The following is a 14,741-nucleotide window of genomic DNA, read 5'->3' as shown; positions in this document are numbered from 1 at the left end:
GGAAATTAAACAATTTGGCCATCCCATAATCACATTTCTCAGTCCAACGAATATGATCCCGATGAAGTTTCCTAACTCTTCCAGACCTGGATTTGTCTTCTGTAGGGGAATTGAGCCAACACTTTTGAAGTTACTTTTTACAGTGTGTGTGTGTGTGTGTGTGTGTATAGTGGAATATATACGTACATGTAGAATATATGCTGTGTCAGTTATTGCCTTTACATGAATTAAGACCTCAAGAGATACTGAGGTAAAGGATTTGAACATAACTTTGATCCTCCCACAGAGGGTAGAATGGAATCTCTTGGAACTTCATAATTTACTTAATTTAAAATAGGCAAGGATGTGAGAGGTGGTGTGGGAATTAATATGTTGAGCCTAATTAGTTTCCTTTTAAGAAGCAGTGGGGGCTGAGTGATGGTGGTGCGTGCCTTCAATCTCAGCACTTGGGAGGCAGAGGGAGACAGATCTCTGTTAGTTCAAGGCCAGCCTGGTCTACTGAATGAGTTCCAGGACAGCTAGGGCTGTTATGTTACACAGAGAAACCAAAAAGCCAAAAAGCCAAAAAGCCAAAAAAAAAAAAAAACAGCTGTGGTTTATTTAAAGTATGTTCTATAAGGTTGATTTATAGGCTGGAATAAGCCTGGTCTCAAAACTTTTATGTAGGGCAGAGGCAGGCGGATCTCTGAGTTCGAGACCAGCCTGGTCTACACAGCTAGTTCCAGGACAGGCTCCAAAGCCACAGAGAAACCCTGTCTTGAAAAACCAAAAAAAAAAAAAAAAAAAAAAACTTTTATGTATAACAATTTTGATATCTGTTTTTATTCTAGAAACATAGTTACTACAAATAATAAAAATTGATTGTTAGTTTTGGCGGGACATTGCAGTTTCTTAGCTACTTGTATTATGTACTGAAGTGATACAATACAAAAAGTGAGAATTTGGACTCAGTTGCCTTAAAATCAAGATGGTAGTCAACTGAGGGTAAAAAGAGTTACAACGAAAAGCATATTAATATAGATAGGAATTTCTAGTGACAGTAGAAGGGAGATTCTCAGAGGAGAAAGTGGTTTTGGCTTGTTTTAAGACAGGATGTTTGTGTACATACTAAAGTTTGAAAAACAGTGTGCTGGCTGTGGCTTCTTCATAGATAAAAGGCCCCGTGATAGGTCCCGGGCTTGGTGTGGTAAGGTTTGATGTGGCACAGTCGACAGGACTGAGCGGCTCACCGGCTCACTCTTGACCACAGACGTACATTTTACATTCTAGCGCAGTGTTCTTATTGTGTGCAAGCAGACACAGAGGTGTACTGACAGCAGTGCCTGTGCGCACCCTGTCGTGGGTGTACTTAAGTTATCTTAGCTTTTTTACTTTTATGTCTTTGGGAAGGGTATTGGTGGCTTCACCCCCAGCCCCACTTTGTTACTTTTATTTTGTTTACTTATTAATTTTGTTTCTCTGATACAGGGTCTCACTATGTAGTTCTGGCTGGCCTAAAGCTCCTTCTGGAGACCAGACTGGCCTCAAATTCACAGATACCTGCTTTCCAAGTGTTGGGACTAAAGACATGTGTTACCATTTACAACAATTTTTAATTTTTTGAGAAAAGGTCTCACTGTGTTGTCCTGGCTTGCCTAGAACTTCCTGTTGAGACCAGGGTGACCTCAAATTCAGAGATCTGCCTATTGCTACCTCCCAAGTGCTAGGATTAAAGGTGTTTACCACCATTTCTGGCACACTTTCTAGTTTTTTTTTTTTTTTTTTTGGTTTTTCGAGACAGGGTTCCACTGTGGTTTTGGAGCCTGTCCTGGAACTAGCTCTTGTAGACCAGGCTGGTCTCGAACTCACAAAGATCCGCCTGCCTCTGCCTCCCAAATGCTGGGATTAAAGGCCTGCGCCACCACCGCCCGGCTCTAGTTTTTTGAATAATAGTCTCAAATAGCAATGAAAGCTTTGAATGCCTGGTTTTCAGACTCCCGATTCTTGAGTGCTGGGCTTGGAGACGTGACCACCACACCTGCCTCTTTCCTCCCCCCCTTTTCTCTTTTCTCATCTCTTTTCTTCTTTATACACTTTTCCTCTTTTGTCTCCTTTTTACACTTAAAGACTTTATATATTAACCTATGAAAAAAATGCCAATAGCCTTATTTTTTGTGATGAGGAAATTGAGACATAAAGTAGTTAGGTAATGTGCTCCAAACCATATAGCTAGTTTATAAGAGCTACAACTTGAACCCATGTAGTTTGACTTGCAATAATGTGTCCTTCTGGCTTGCTCTAGTTGATGTTGAGTTCAGGAGTATCCATAGCTTGTATTACCAAATTATTTAAACGGTGGCTCTGTCTCCTTGTTTAGTTTTGTTTTTTTTCTTTCTTTCTTTTTTTTTTTTTATTTTCGAGACAGGGTTTCTCCGTAGCTTTTTGGTTTCTGTCCTGGAACTAGCTCTTGTAGACCAGGCTGGCCTCGAACTCCCAGAGATCCGCCTGCCTCTGCCTCCCAAGTGCTGGGATTAAAGGCGTGCGCCACCACCACCCGGCTTTGTTTTCACTTTTTAAAAAAGATTTATTTCTTTATTATGCATACAGTCTTCTGTCTCCATGTATGCTCGCATGCCAGAAGAGGGCGCCTGATCTCATTACAGATGATTGTGAGCCACCATGTGGGTGCTGGGAATTGAACTCAGGACCTCTGGAAGAGCAGCCTGTGCTCTTAACCACTGAGCCATCTCTCCAGCCCCTGTTTTGTTTTAATTTTTATTCATTAATTTTGAGCTAAGATTTTTTTTCCTTTTCTATGTAACAGCTCTGGCTGCCCTAGAATTCATGTTGTACACCAGGCTGGCCTTGAATTTAAATAAATCTGCCTGCTTCTGCCTTCTGAGTGCTGAGATTAAAGGCATGCACCACCATGCCTCACCAAAATAAGATCTTGTTATGTAGCCCATGCTAACCTTGAATTTAAGATCTCCCTGCGTTCATCTTCTGAGTTCTTGCAATAAGGATTATTGGCATGTGCCACCGTAACTGGCTTAGTTTAATTTGTATTCTTACATGAAATAATGACTTACCAGTGTAAAAGTCACAAATACAAAATGCATAAACTATGTCAGATGTGCAGCTATACCTGTAATCCTGCCACTCAGATGGCTGAGACAGGAGGATTAGGACTTCAGTACCAGCCTCTGCTACAAGATGAAATTGGGGCACATAAAATCGTCTCTGTTGGCTTTATAGTATTTATTTTTCCTATGTGCGAGTGGCACGCTGTTTATCCTGTCAGCCCTTAACCATGACCATTACATATAAAACTTTTCATATTTATATAGTATGGCAATGAAAAGCTTTGGGAATGGTCCTACCATGCCGTCTGTCGTGGCAGTGGTGCTGAAGAACTGAAATACTGAAATCAGAATGCATGGGTTGAATACTGGCTCTGTTCTTAGTTTATTACTGTGACTTATGCACGTTACTTAACCCCTTGTGCTTTGATTTCCTCAACTGCATGGTAAGAATGAAAATGAATGAAAGGACCTAAATTGTAGGACTGATGAGGGGGTGGATGAGTGGATGCTTTGAGAGCTGCTCCTGGTGCAGAGCTTGTATTGACCGAGTACTCTCATCTTTTCCGTGCCCCGTGTTTATACAGTGTGTGTTTAGATAGTCGAGCCAAGGACACCTGAAAATCATTAAAAGTGGGATTATTGCTGGGGGTGGTGGCATATGCTTTTAACACCAGCACGTCAGAGGCAGAGCCAGGTGGATCCCTGTGAGTTTGAGGACCACCTGGTCTACATAGAGAGTTCTAGGTCAGTTAGAGCCTCATAGTGAGAAACTTTCTTTAAAAAAAAAAACCACAAAACAGAAAACAAAAAAAGAATTACTGCCGGGCGATCGTGGTGCACGCCTTTAATCCCAGCACTCGGGAGGCAGAGGCAGGCGGATCTCTGTGAGTTCGAGGCCAGCCTGGTCTACAAGAGCTAGTTCCAGGACAGGCTCCAAAGCCACAGAGAAACCCTGTCTCGAAAAACCAAAAAAAAAAAAAGAAAAAAAAAGAAAAAAAAAAGAATTACTGAATTTACTAAAAGATTGACATAAAACATCGCCTCAGAGATGGCATCAGTTTCCACAAGCAGTGTGTTTCCAATATTGTTTTTTTTTTTAAATATTTATTTATTTATTATGTATACAATATTCTGTCTGTGTGTATGCCTGAAGGCCAGAAGAGGGCGCCAGACCTCTTTACAGATGGTTGTGAGCCACCATGTGGTTGCTGGGAATTGAACTCAGGACCTTTGGAAGAGCAGGCAATGCTCTTAACCACTGAGCCATCTCTCCAGCCCTCCAATATTGTTTCTAACACAAATCCTCCTCTTTCTTTTATGAATCCTCTATTGGTTGAAAAATGACATTTTACCATTTTAATATGCCTTTTCATAAGAGCTAGTAGTGAGGTAGCTTATTGTTTTTAAATTTTATTTATTGAGCACATTAACTTTGTGTTACTTAGTGTCCTATTGCCCAATACTTCTTTATAAATATATATTAGAATCATTATTTTCTCAACAATTTTTTACAGTTAGAATGGGTAATTTGTTTTTTCTTCAGACATTTCCTCCAAGTCTAGTAATAATTTTAATTATGTGTTATGCCCTATAGAAATTTCAAAAGTTTAACTAAAATTTATCACTATGATGAATTAATCTTATTAATTTTTTCTTAGGTTCCTCTGAAGAAAGATTCTTTTAACACTAGTATAAGGTTTTCTTCTAGTATTCACGCCTTTAGCTCCTCGGCTCATCTGAAGCCCGTGTCACGGTGATCTCATAACTCTTCCTCCCCTCTGCTGTTGAGGACTGTTGCAAAATGTTTCCCAACCTCAAACTGTCAACCTTGTTTATATGTTGAATTACATAAAATTCGGACTTGCTAATGTATTGTTTAATTGAGGTATTTTTATATTGTGCCAATATCACATAGTTTTAATTATCACTTTCTAGATTTGATATATGATACACTTCAAGGGGTGATCGGTGTATGCTGTCTACCACTTTCAGTCTTGGAAACCATTACTTTGCTTTCTGTCCTTGTATATTTGCATATTGTGAGAGTCATAAATGGAATCATAGCATACATTTTCTTGTGGCTGGATCCCTTCCCCCTTCCTCCCCCTCTCCATATTGGGAATTAAACTGCTCCTTCTGGGCAGACTGACTAGTACGCGTCGGCAATATGGCACAGTGCTGTGCAGCTTCAGTGGTGTAAGCTGCCTTAACATGGCAGCTGCTTGCACCATGACTTTGTTAGGGTTATCATTTTAAACTGCTTTCAAAGATAGAGACTAGAGGGCTGCAGACATGGCTTAGCCTCTTCATTTTCTGAAGTATAACATTGTAACATTACGAGTTTCTGATAGCTAGAAGACCTAGAGTTGTTCACCTGTGATAGCTTTTGTCACCAAGTTGAAAAGTCACCCCAAATCAGCACTCTTCAACATTACATTTAATCTATGCTTGGGTTCCAATTCTGATTCATACATTCTTTGAGAGTACCTATTAAGGGTTAAAGGTCATGCCAGTCAGTTAAAAATTGTATAAGCTCATTTGTCTTTTTGTCCGTCCGTCCGTCCGTCCGTCCATCCGTCCGTCCATCCATCCATCCATCCATCCATCCATCCATCCATCCATCCATCCATCCATCGATCCATCGTGTTTACATCATGGTACAGATATGGAGGTCAAAGGACCTTTATAGGAGTTTGCTCTCTCTTTTCACTAAATGGGGCCTGAGGATCAAACTCAGGTTGTCAGACTTGGTGGCAGGGACCGTAACCCAGTGAGCCACCTCTCTGGCCAAACGCCAGTTTTTGGGATTGTTTATTTCAACAGTGTATGCTTATAATCCAGAATTTGGGAGGTTCAGGCATGAGGATCAGTGGTAGAGCTTGCCTAACACGAGATCCAGCCCCTAATTCCCAAAAAGCAACAAAAGTAAAACAGGAACCAAAAGGGATTTCCTGTTTTTATTTAAGTAAAATATTAAACAATTTTATCAGTTTATTTTTCTTGCTTACTTATTATATGCCTTGCAGTATAAAATGTTATTTAGCTCCATGTTATTTAATTCCTATAATTTTTAAAGATAGCCTTACCTTTTTTTTTTTTATTTTTAAGTAGACCCAGAAAATAAATAAAACAAAAACAACTTTGAGAACCTGGGTAATTTGAACCTCCTCAGCAAAGTTGTATTTTGTTTAAGTGTGTTCACATCCCCAGCTAGAGATGGACTGTTTCCTGTTCTACCGTCTTGTCACGTTCGTAAAGGCAGTGCCTTGGCGCGTGGCAGAACACTGTCACTGGCCGCCGTGATAGGATGAAGTGCTAATGTTTGTTTGTTATTTTTATTATTTTCAGACACGGAAGTGTAGGAAGTCATTTCAAGAATAAATCACAGATTTTCAGAGTGGTGTCTTCAAGGTTGAAAGCTTGGGCGGGGCCTCCCAGTCTGATTGGAAAGCAGGGCACAGGAGTTTGCCTTGAAGATTTATTTTCATAAGTGTACTATGTTTAGTTTGTGTGTTTACTGAAGAAGTCTGGAGATGAGGAGGGTTTGAAGATGATGGGAGGAATGAGGCACCAGCCCAGCTGGTGTGTGTGTGTGTGTGTGTGTGTCTGTCTGTCTGTCTGCCTATTTGGTACGGACATATGAACTACTGAAAGTGTGCCTATCTTGTACTTGTTATTTAGAAGAAGTATCTGCATTGAGGGAATTTAACAAAGACGTTTCTTCCTGCTGTTTGGGGAAAACGTTGCTCTGGCTGTGAGCTCTTTTCTAGAGGGCTGTGGCGGGATGTTTCACAATTACCCTGGAGCAGATTAAGAGCCACTGTTAGGGAAATTTGGCAAACAAGTTATGTGTGTGCGCTTGTGTTTTTAATATCTGAACGCCTGTTGGACACATAAACTTGCATAACAGCACTAAAGTCGTATTCTGTCGTTTTCAGGGTTGCTCGAGTGAGGGAAATAAAGACATCTGTTAGCAGAAGCACGCACCGTGCTGCTTCCGCTCGTCCCTTCACTTCTCCTTTAGTTGATGGTATTGGCTCATAACCTACAAGATGAACCACAACCAAGGGAAGCTACCGGGGGCAGTGTCGAAATCTAAGGAACTGTCTTTGGTTTGATTTATTATTGCTAAAATTTTGGCTGAAATTTTGCTTTCAACATATGCTCTAGGGATTACCTGTACATAATATGTTCTTTTTTTCCCCTTGAGCCTTTAAGATTGCCAGTAAAGTTAGAAAACCTATGAAACTCAGTTTTCTCACTATAGCAAAACTGGCTTTTAGAAACAGAGGCTTCCAAAACTGATTTGATAGAATTTTGAATCCAGGGAATCTTTCTTCTCCAGGGTTTGTGGTTTACTTTGGTTTTGTTCCACAAACAAAGTAAAAATCATTTACAAATGTCAAGTAGCAGAAGACCCAATAACATATCTGTTTAGATTTCTAGTACTCAGAGATTTGCATAAATGATAAGAGTTGACCCAGTTTAGGCAATGTGGCTTTGAATGATTCTTCCTGTCAGTGTTTCTATACCCCGAGTGCAAACTGGACCCACCTGGGGAATTTTAGTTATAGGCCCTGGCCATATCCCTGGATACTCTGGATTATCTGGTACTCATTTGCTGTTTTAAAATGTTTTCCGATGTAGAGACAAGGTTAAGTAATGCTAGAATTTAGTGAAATTCTCTTTCTCAAATAATACCTAGAACTGGGGTATGACTCAGTAGTACAGTGTCTGCTTAGCATGTGTGATTTATCTGAGTTTATCCTCAGATTTCCAAGGATATGATTGGCTTCAAGAGGGTATAAAAAATGATAATTAATTTGTTTAAATGAGGAACGCTTTTAGACATGTTTGGAGAGCATTAATTTTTTTTTTTTTTGAGTTAGGGGATCCTGTAGCACAGGCTAGCCTAAAACTTGTCATAGAGATAAGGATGCCCTTGATTTATCGGAGAGTGGCTTGAGAAGCGTGAGAAGGGTCGGAAATTGTGACCTTGTTAGAGTAGGTGTGGCCGTGATGGGGGAAGTATGGCACTGGGTTTTGAGGCTTCAAAAGCCCACCTCCTCTTCCCCTCTCTCTCTTGGCCTGTGGATCAGGATGTAGCTCTTAGCTACTGCTGCAGCACCATGAGTTCTGCCATGCTCCCACCATGATGAAAATGGACTAAAGCTCTGCAACTGTAAGCAAGCCCCAGTTAAATGCTGTCTTTTATAAGAGTTGCCTTGGCCATGGTGTCCCTTTTTAGCAATAGAGCAGTACCAAGAAAGACTGTCACTTTATTTCTTTAGGGTGTAGTTGAGGGATAACACTCGCCTGCATGCTCAAAGTCCTGGGTTTGATCCCACCACAACAATAAAGATTCATCAGCAATAGTAAATAAGTAATACTAAAGGTAGTTTTATAAAAGAAGCTACAGATATTCTTTAGCTGTCACTAGTCTCATCATAACTTTTTAAATTTTATTTTTGAGTTGGTGCTGTGTAGGTTGGCTTCAAATTGCTGTGGTCAAGCTATTCTCTGTCTCGGTCTCCCCAGTATCTGGAACTGCGGCGGGTGGCGGGGGGGGGGGATGCTGCTGTGCTCACGGCTTGAACCTTTTTCTTGAAGTTCTTTTCTGAAATCAGTCCTGGAAAAGAGTTAGGTTTAGACAATGCAGAAAAAAAAAGGGGGGTTCAAATATAAAGTCTACTCTAAATTTAAAACCAGCAGTAAATTTATATATGTCTTCATTTTATTTTCATAAGCTTTTGATATTGGGATAAAAGAAACCAGTATTTAAACAGTAGACTTAAAGAGAAATTGAGTCTTATTAGGGGTGGAATTTGTTTAACTTACCCCTCTTCATCTATTAAAATCCTAACCCATATTAGTGCAGAATGTGACCTTATTTGGAAATGGGACCATTGCAGATGATTAGGATAAATGGGGTGAGCCCCTACCATAGGGTGACTCCTAGAAGGGGAAGCTCAGACCCAGGCACTCATGGGGCGAGCATCAGGTGAGCATGGAGACAGCCAGTGCAAGTAGAGAACTGAGTAGGTCCGCAGAGGGAACCAGCCATATGCCAACACCTTCACTTCTGACATAATCCTCAGACTGCGAGAGTACATTTCTGTTGTTAAAGGCACTTAGTTTTTGGTAGTTGTTGTCGCAGTCCAAGCAGATAGATTCAAGTCAGAAGTTTTTATTTACTTTAAAAATCTAAATCTTAGAGAATTAAACATGTGAAATTTGTTTGCTCATACCATCTTTCCTTCATGGCCCTGGCTAGCCTCAAACTTGTTAGGTAGATCCTGGTCTTGAACTTTCAGCAGTCCCCCTGCCTCTGCTTCTGTAGAATGCAGGGCTCCCTGTACTGTGAGGAATGTGTGGTTTTGAAGGTTTGGATTCTTGAGGACTCATCTTTAGTCAGTTGCTAGTCAGTCCAGATGAAAGGCAGTTCGAGTCCAGGTCCACAGCGGAGTTCCTGAGTGTGTGTGTGCATTTTCCTTCCTTTTGTGTGTCACCTGAGATGTGCTCTGTAGCTTCAGGCTTCTTACTTCTCCTAGTGTTAAATTTATTTATATTTTATTGTGTGTGTGTGTTGCCTGTGTGTATGTCAGTATAGCACATGTGTGCCTGCCATAGAGGCCAAAAAGGGCATTTGGATCCCTGGGACTGGAGTTAGAGATGCTTGTAAACTGCCCTGTGGGTGCTGGGACTCAAACTCAGGTCCTCTGGAAGAGCAGCCAGTTCTCTTAACCACTGAACCATCTCTCCAGCCCTTTTTATTCTTACGAACATGTGAGTTCTTTATTTTATGTGAATTGATGTACCCTGAAGAAGTGGCAAGTGAAGAACTTTGAAATAGTCTCATGGTTTTAAATTTTATTTTTGAGATTATAATATAATTTCAATATTTCTTCCTTCCCTTTCCTTCCTCCAAACCCTCTCATATACCCATCCTGGCTCTCCTTCAAATTCATGGCCTTTATTTTTTCACTACTTGTTATTGCATGCATATTTGTTTATATATATATGTTTGTACATGTATTTTATATATACGTACATGTATATACATACATGTACACATACATATATCCTGCTAAGTCTATATAATGCTGCTTCAGGACTGACCATTTGGCACTAGACACCAACTGGTGTGCTCTTCCCTGGGAGAACACCTCTCCTCTGCCTAGATTTCTTCAGCTGTCTGTAGTTCTTTGTGTAGGCTTCTCCATCCACTTTGGCATGCCAGGTGGTGTTGTCCCTGTCCAGTTTATGTCTGGACAGTCATGTTGGGGAGGCTTTATGGGTGTCGTTTATGACACTGTGAGGAGACGAAATACCAGGCAAACTGATGTATGTGCCTGGGCATGCATGTGTGTGTGTGTCAAAGGTTGACACTGAGTATCTTCATCCACTACTCTTCACTTTATTCTGCTTGAAGCAGGGTCTGACATTTGAATAGACCTTGCCTATTTAGGTAATCCAGCTAGCCAGCTTGCCCAAGGGTCTCTGTCTTTACCTTCCCAGCACTAGGATCAGAGGTGGAGCCCTCCCACCTGACACAGACTCCTGGGGATCAGAACTTTGGTATCCACCAAGCTATCTCCTTAGCCCATGCACATTTAAGCATATTTTAATCTGCAGTTTAATCAGTGGTATTTATCTTTCTCTCATCTCTGCTTTCCTTTGTATAACAACATCACTTAAGCCAGTGTTGGAGAAAGCACTAGGTCTCGTGATTCATACTTTATTTGTTATGTTTCTGTTGTATGCCGCTGCCCACTAATTTACAGAACCAGTGCCTCTTTCCTTTTCCTCTCCATTTCTTTGTTTTCTTTTGGACACAGTCCTGACTAGCTTGGAATTCACTCTCTAAACCAGGCTGACCTTGAACTCTCAGATCTCAGAACTCACCTCTGTCTTTCAAGTGCTAAGATTAAAGGTATTCTTCATGTTTAACTAAAGTTTTGGGTCAAAAGAGATGTTTTCTTTTCTTTCTTATGTCTGCATTTTTCCCGCCCTAATATGGCTGAGCGTTGAAGCTGAGGCCTGTTCCCTCTGCCATTGAGCTTTGTGCCTAACTTCAGGGTTTTTGTTTGTTTGTTTGTTTGTTTTTGCTTTGGTTTGGTTTTTCAAGACAGGGTTTCTCTGTAGCTTTCAAGCCTGTCTTGGAACTTGCTCTGTAGACCAGGCTGTCCTCAAACTCACAGAGATCTGCCTGTCTCTGCCTCCCTGAGTGCTGAGATTTAAAGGTGTGCGCCACCACCGCCTGGCCTAACTTCACTTTCCTCCTCTTCAGCTTCATTTTGTGTTCTCTCTCTCTCTCTCTCTCTCTCTCTCTCTCTCTCTCTCTCTCTCTCTCTCTCTCTCTCACACACACACACACACACACTCAGGGGGAGGGAGCAGGGAGGGAGATAAATATAGGAGAGAGGAGGATGAAATAACAATAAAGTTCTCTGAAAAAGTCATAAGGAATCATACCATTGTCTACTTGAAAATTATCATACATGTATGCCTTTTTATAAATATACATATATAGTTTTAGTGAAATTTTTTTTTCATCTAGACTAACAGTTCTCCCTCCAAGAACCAAAGACTAACAAAACCCCAAACACCAGACAGACATGAGAAGCACTCTCTGAGTTGTTGTTAGGGCTCTTCAAAAGACCCCCAAAACATTACAGACCTTGGTTGACATCCAGAGGTGGACTGTGTTGCTGAAGACATGCACTTCAGATTACAGCCTCCTGAGCTAGAACTGACCCGAATGCCTGCTCCCTGAGGACTAGCTTTCATGGTACCAGAAGGTGCCAAGGAGGGAAGCAACCAACACCTAAAACCACCACAACAAAGCAGCATGGCATGATACTCCTAAGAGTGCAGTAGTTATACTTGGTGATAATAACTCTTTTATTGAACTTAAGATCCTCTCAACAAGAGGGAAATCGTGGCTGGTACTAAGATTTTTCTAAATAAATTGTTAAACAATAAAAATAATATATAAAACAAGCTCTGTGATGTATACATGGATGATTTCTGCCAGGGAACAAAGTAACTGGTAACAGCAGTTTCCTCTAGGGAGGACACCGTGGTAGAAAATAGTGATATTTGACAGGGTGTTCTTGATCTGTGAGTAAAGTGGAAAGAACAGTTACTTTCTGCAGGGAAGCTATAGTATTTTAGGCTAGATCAGGGAAGAGAGTAACCACAGTGTCTAGTTATTTAAGATATAGGAGGGTTGGAGCGATGGCCCATTTGGCAAAGCGTGAGGGCTGAGTTCAGGTCCCCAGCAGTCATGTGAAGAACCATGTGTAATGATGCATGCCTGTAGTCTCAGCCCTGGGGAGACAGATAGCAGCATCCCCTGAGCTCATTGTTAGCTAATGTTGCTGGGTCTCTGAGCTTCTGGCTATGTGAGAGACCCTGTATTTAAAAAGGTACAAGCTGGGTGGTGGTGGTGGTGCCCACCTTTAGTCTCAGCACTCAGAAGGCAGAGGCAGGTGGATCTCCGTGAGTTCGAGGCCAGTCTGCTCCACAAGGCAAGTTCCAGGACAGCCAGGACTGTTACATAGAAAAACCCTGTCTCAAAAAAAAAGCACAAAAAAAGGGAAGGCAACTAACACAGATCTCTAACCTGTGAATACAACATGTAAACATCCAAATATAGGAGCTATATAGATTCAGATAAAACTGTTGAGTTGTTCTTGTAATATTTATGCTCTTGCTAGTTTCTGTCCAAATTGCTGGAACTAGGTAGGTTTGTATAGGGAGGAATATTCTGGTTTTGTTTGAGTGAGGCCTACACGGTGAGTTGCATTTGGAGTGCCTCAGTCTTGGACTTAGTGACTGACCTTGAGTATGTTTTTAATTCTTTATTTGCCAGTGGCAGGAGTGATGATCTCTGTTCTCACCCTGTACGTTGGGTTGTATAAAATACACAAAATTATGTAAGAATTTGTTGAACATTGGGTTCAGCCCCTTTTGAAATGGATTCAAGACAAAAGAGAAGGTGAAGTGCTTTAGCAGGTGAATGTTTGTACTAGCTTGTAGTACATGCAAACTGATTACCTTTCAAGAGAAAGAAAGGAGGGTCCTTGAATTGGTTCAGAAAATAAAATCACTTGTGATCATGCTTGCTGAGCTGAGTTTGAATCCTGAGACTTGGAAGGAGCAAACCAACTCCTGCACTTGTCCTCTGGCTTACAGACATGTGGCCTTAAAGTCAAATGTTTATATTTTGCTTTGGAAATTAAATGTTTTCTTTACTACTTATGTATGTGTTTGTGTTTCATAGTGTAAATTCTTGAGCCTCTAGTTTCAGTTTCAAAACTACTTTTAGAGTTTGAAAAGCCAGTTACTTCTGACGAACTTTTCTGAAACAAGAAGAAACAGTTTGAAATAAATCCAAATGTGCTTTAAGACCATCACTTATAAATCTCATTGTTTAACATTCTCGAAGGTAAAGATACCATCTGTTTAACACCCGAGGTATATTAGCTTTCAGTAATTAAGCTTTTATGACACAAGTAATATCTGACCATTCTCTGCAATTGTGTAAACACACTTGTTTTTTATAAGATCAACACTGTTTAGTATATAACAAAGCCATAAGTAATTCTGGTGTAGTTGTCTAAGTACCTGATACCATTTTATATAAACAGGAATCTTTCCCACTTAAAGCAGAATGTTCTTGGACTGGAGAGCTGGCTCAGAAGTTAAGAGTTCTGTTTTCCAGAGAGGTCCCGAGTTCAATTCCCAGCACCCATATGATGGCTCACAACTATCTGTAATGAGGTCTGGTGCCCTCTTCTGGCCTGAAGGCATGCATACAAACAGAACACTTTGTACATAATAAATAAATTCATCTTTTTTAAAAAAGCAGAATGCTCTCATAAAGTACTTATCATATTAAGAAGGAATATTAACTTTATAGTGGAGAAACTTGATACATATCAAGGCCCCTGACATGATATATTTTAAGGTATACAACAATAGTTCTTTTGAATTTTTGTCAAAAATACAAACTGGATCGAAATAATCAAACACAAATTTTGGGCTCTCCTTTATAACAAATGACTTTTTCTCTTTCAAAAATGTTACAGTTAGACAGGTGCAGTTTTGTTACTGAGCACTCGGGAGGCTAAGGCAGGAGGATGATTCTGAGTTTTAGGCAAGTAGGGATACATAGTAAGATTTCATTTCAACAAATCAAAACAATGAAATAGTCTTTACTAAATGGAGGTGCAGTGAACTCTGAACTAATTTCTCCTTTTTAATTTATTTGTTTATTTATTTAATTTAGTTATGTTTTTTTTTTTCTGAGACAGGGTTTCTCTGTAACAGCTCTAGCTATCCTGGAACTAACTGTTGTAGACCAGGCTGGCCTCAAACTCACAGAGATCCACCTGCCCCAGCCTCCCAAGTGTTGTGATTAAAGGCCTATGCCACCACTGCCTGGCCTCTCCTGTGTTTCCCCCCCCCTCCTGTTTTACCCTTCCTCACTGTGAATGACAATTAGTGAGACGATTAAGGAAATTTGAATCAGATTTGTAGATTAGTTAGTAGTATAATATTGATGTTCTTTCCTGCTTTTGATAATTTGTCTATTTTTATAGAATATAATGCATTTAGGAAATAAGACTTCAGTATTTTGGATTGAAAAGGCAGTCAGGTGACTGGAGAGAT

At 40.4% G+C, this 14,741-nt stretch overlaps 1 protein-coding gene across 5 annotated transcripts in view; it reads left to right on the top strand.

Moving 5' to 3' along the window:
• The window catches only part of Elf1 (E74 like ETS transcription factor 1), a 93,193-nt gene that overhangs the window by 54,655 nt on the left and 23,797 nt on the right, over positions 1 to 14,741 (top strand). The window lies entirely within an intron of this gene.

The sequence above is a fragment of the Chionomys nivalis genome, chromosome 12 (genome assembly GCF_950005125.1).
Source record: "Chionomys nivalis chromosome 12, mChiNiv1.1, whole genome shotgun sequence".
NCBI lineage: Eukaryota > Metazoa > Chordata > Mammalia > Rodentia > Cricetidae > Chionomys > Chionomys nivalis.
The sequence above is the reverse complement of the archived record's forward strand: the minus strand, read 5'-3'. Positions and strand labels throughout refer to the sequence as shown.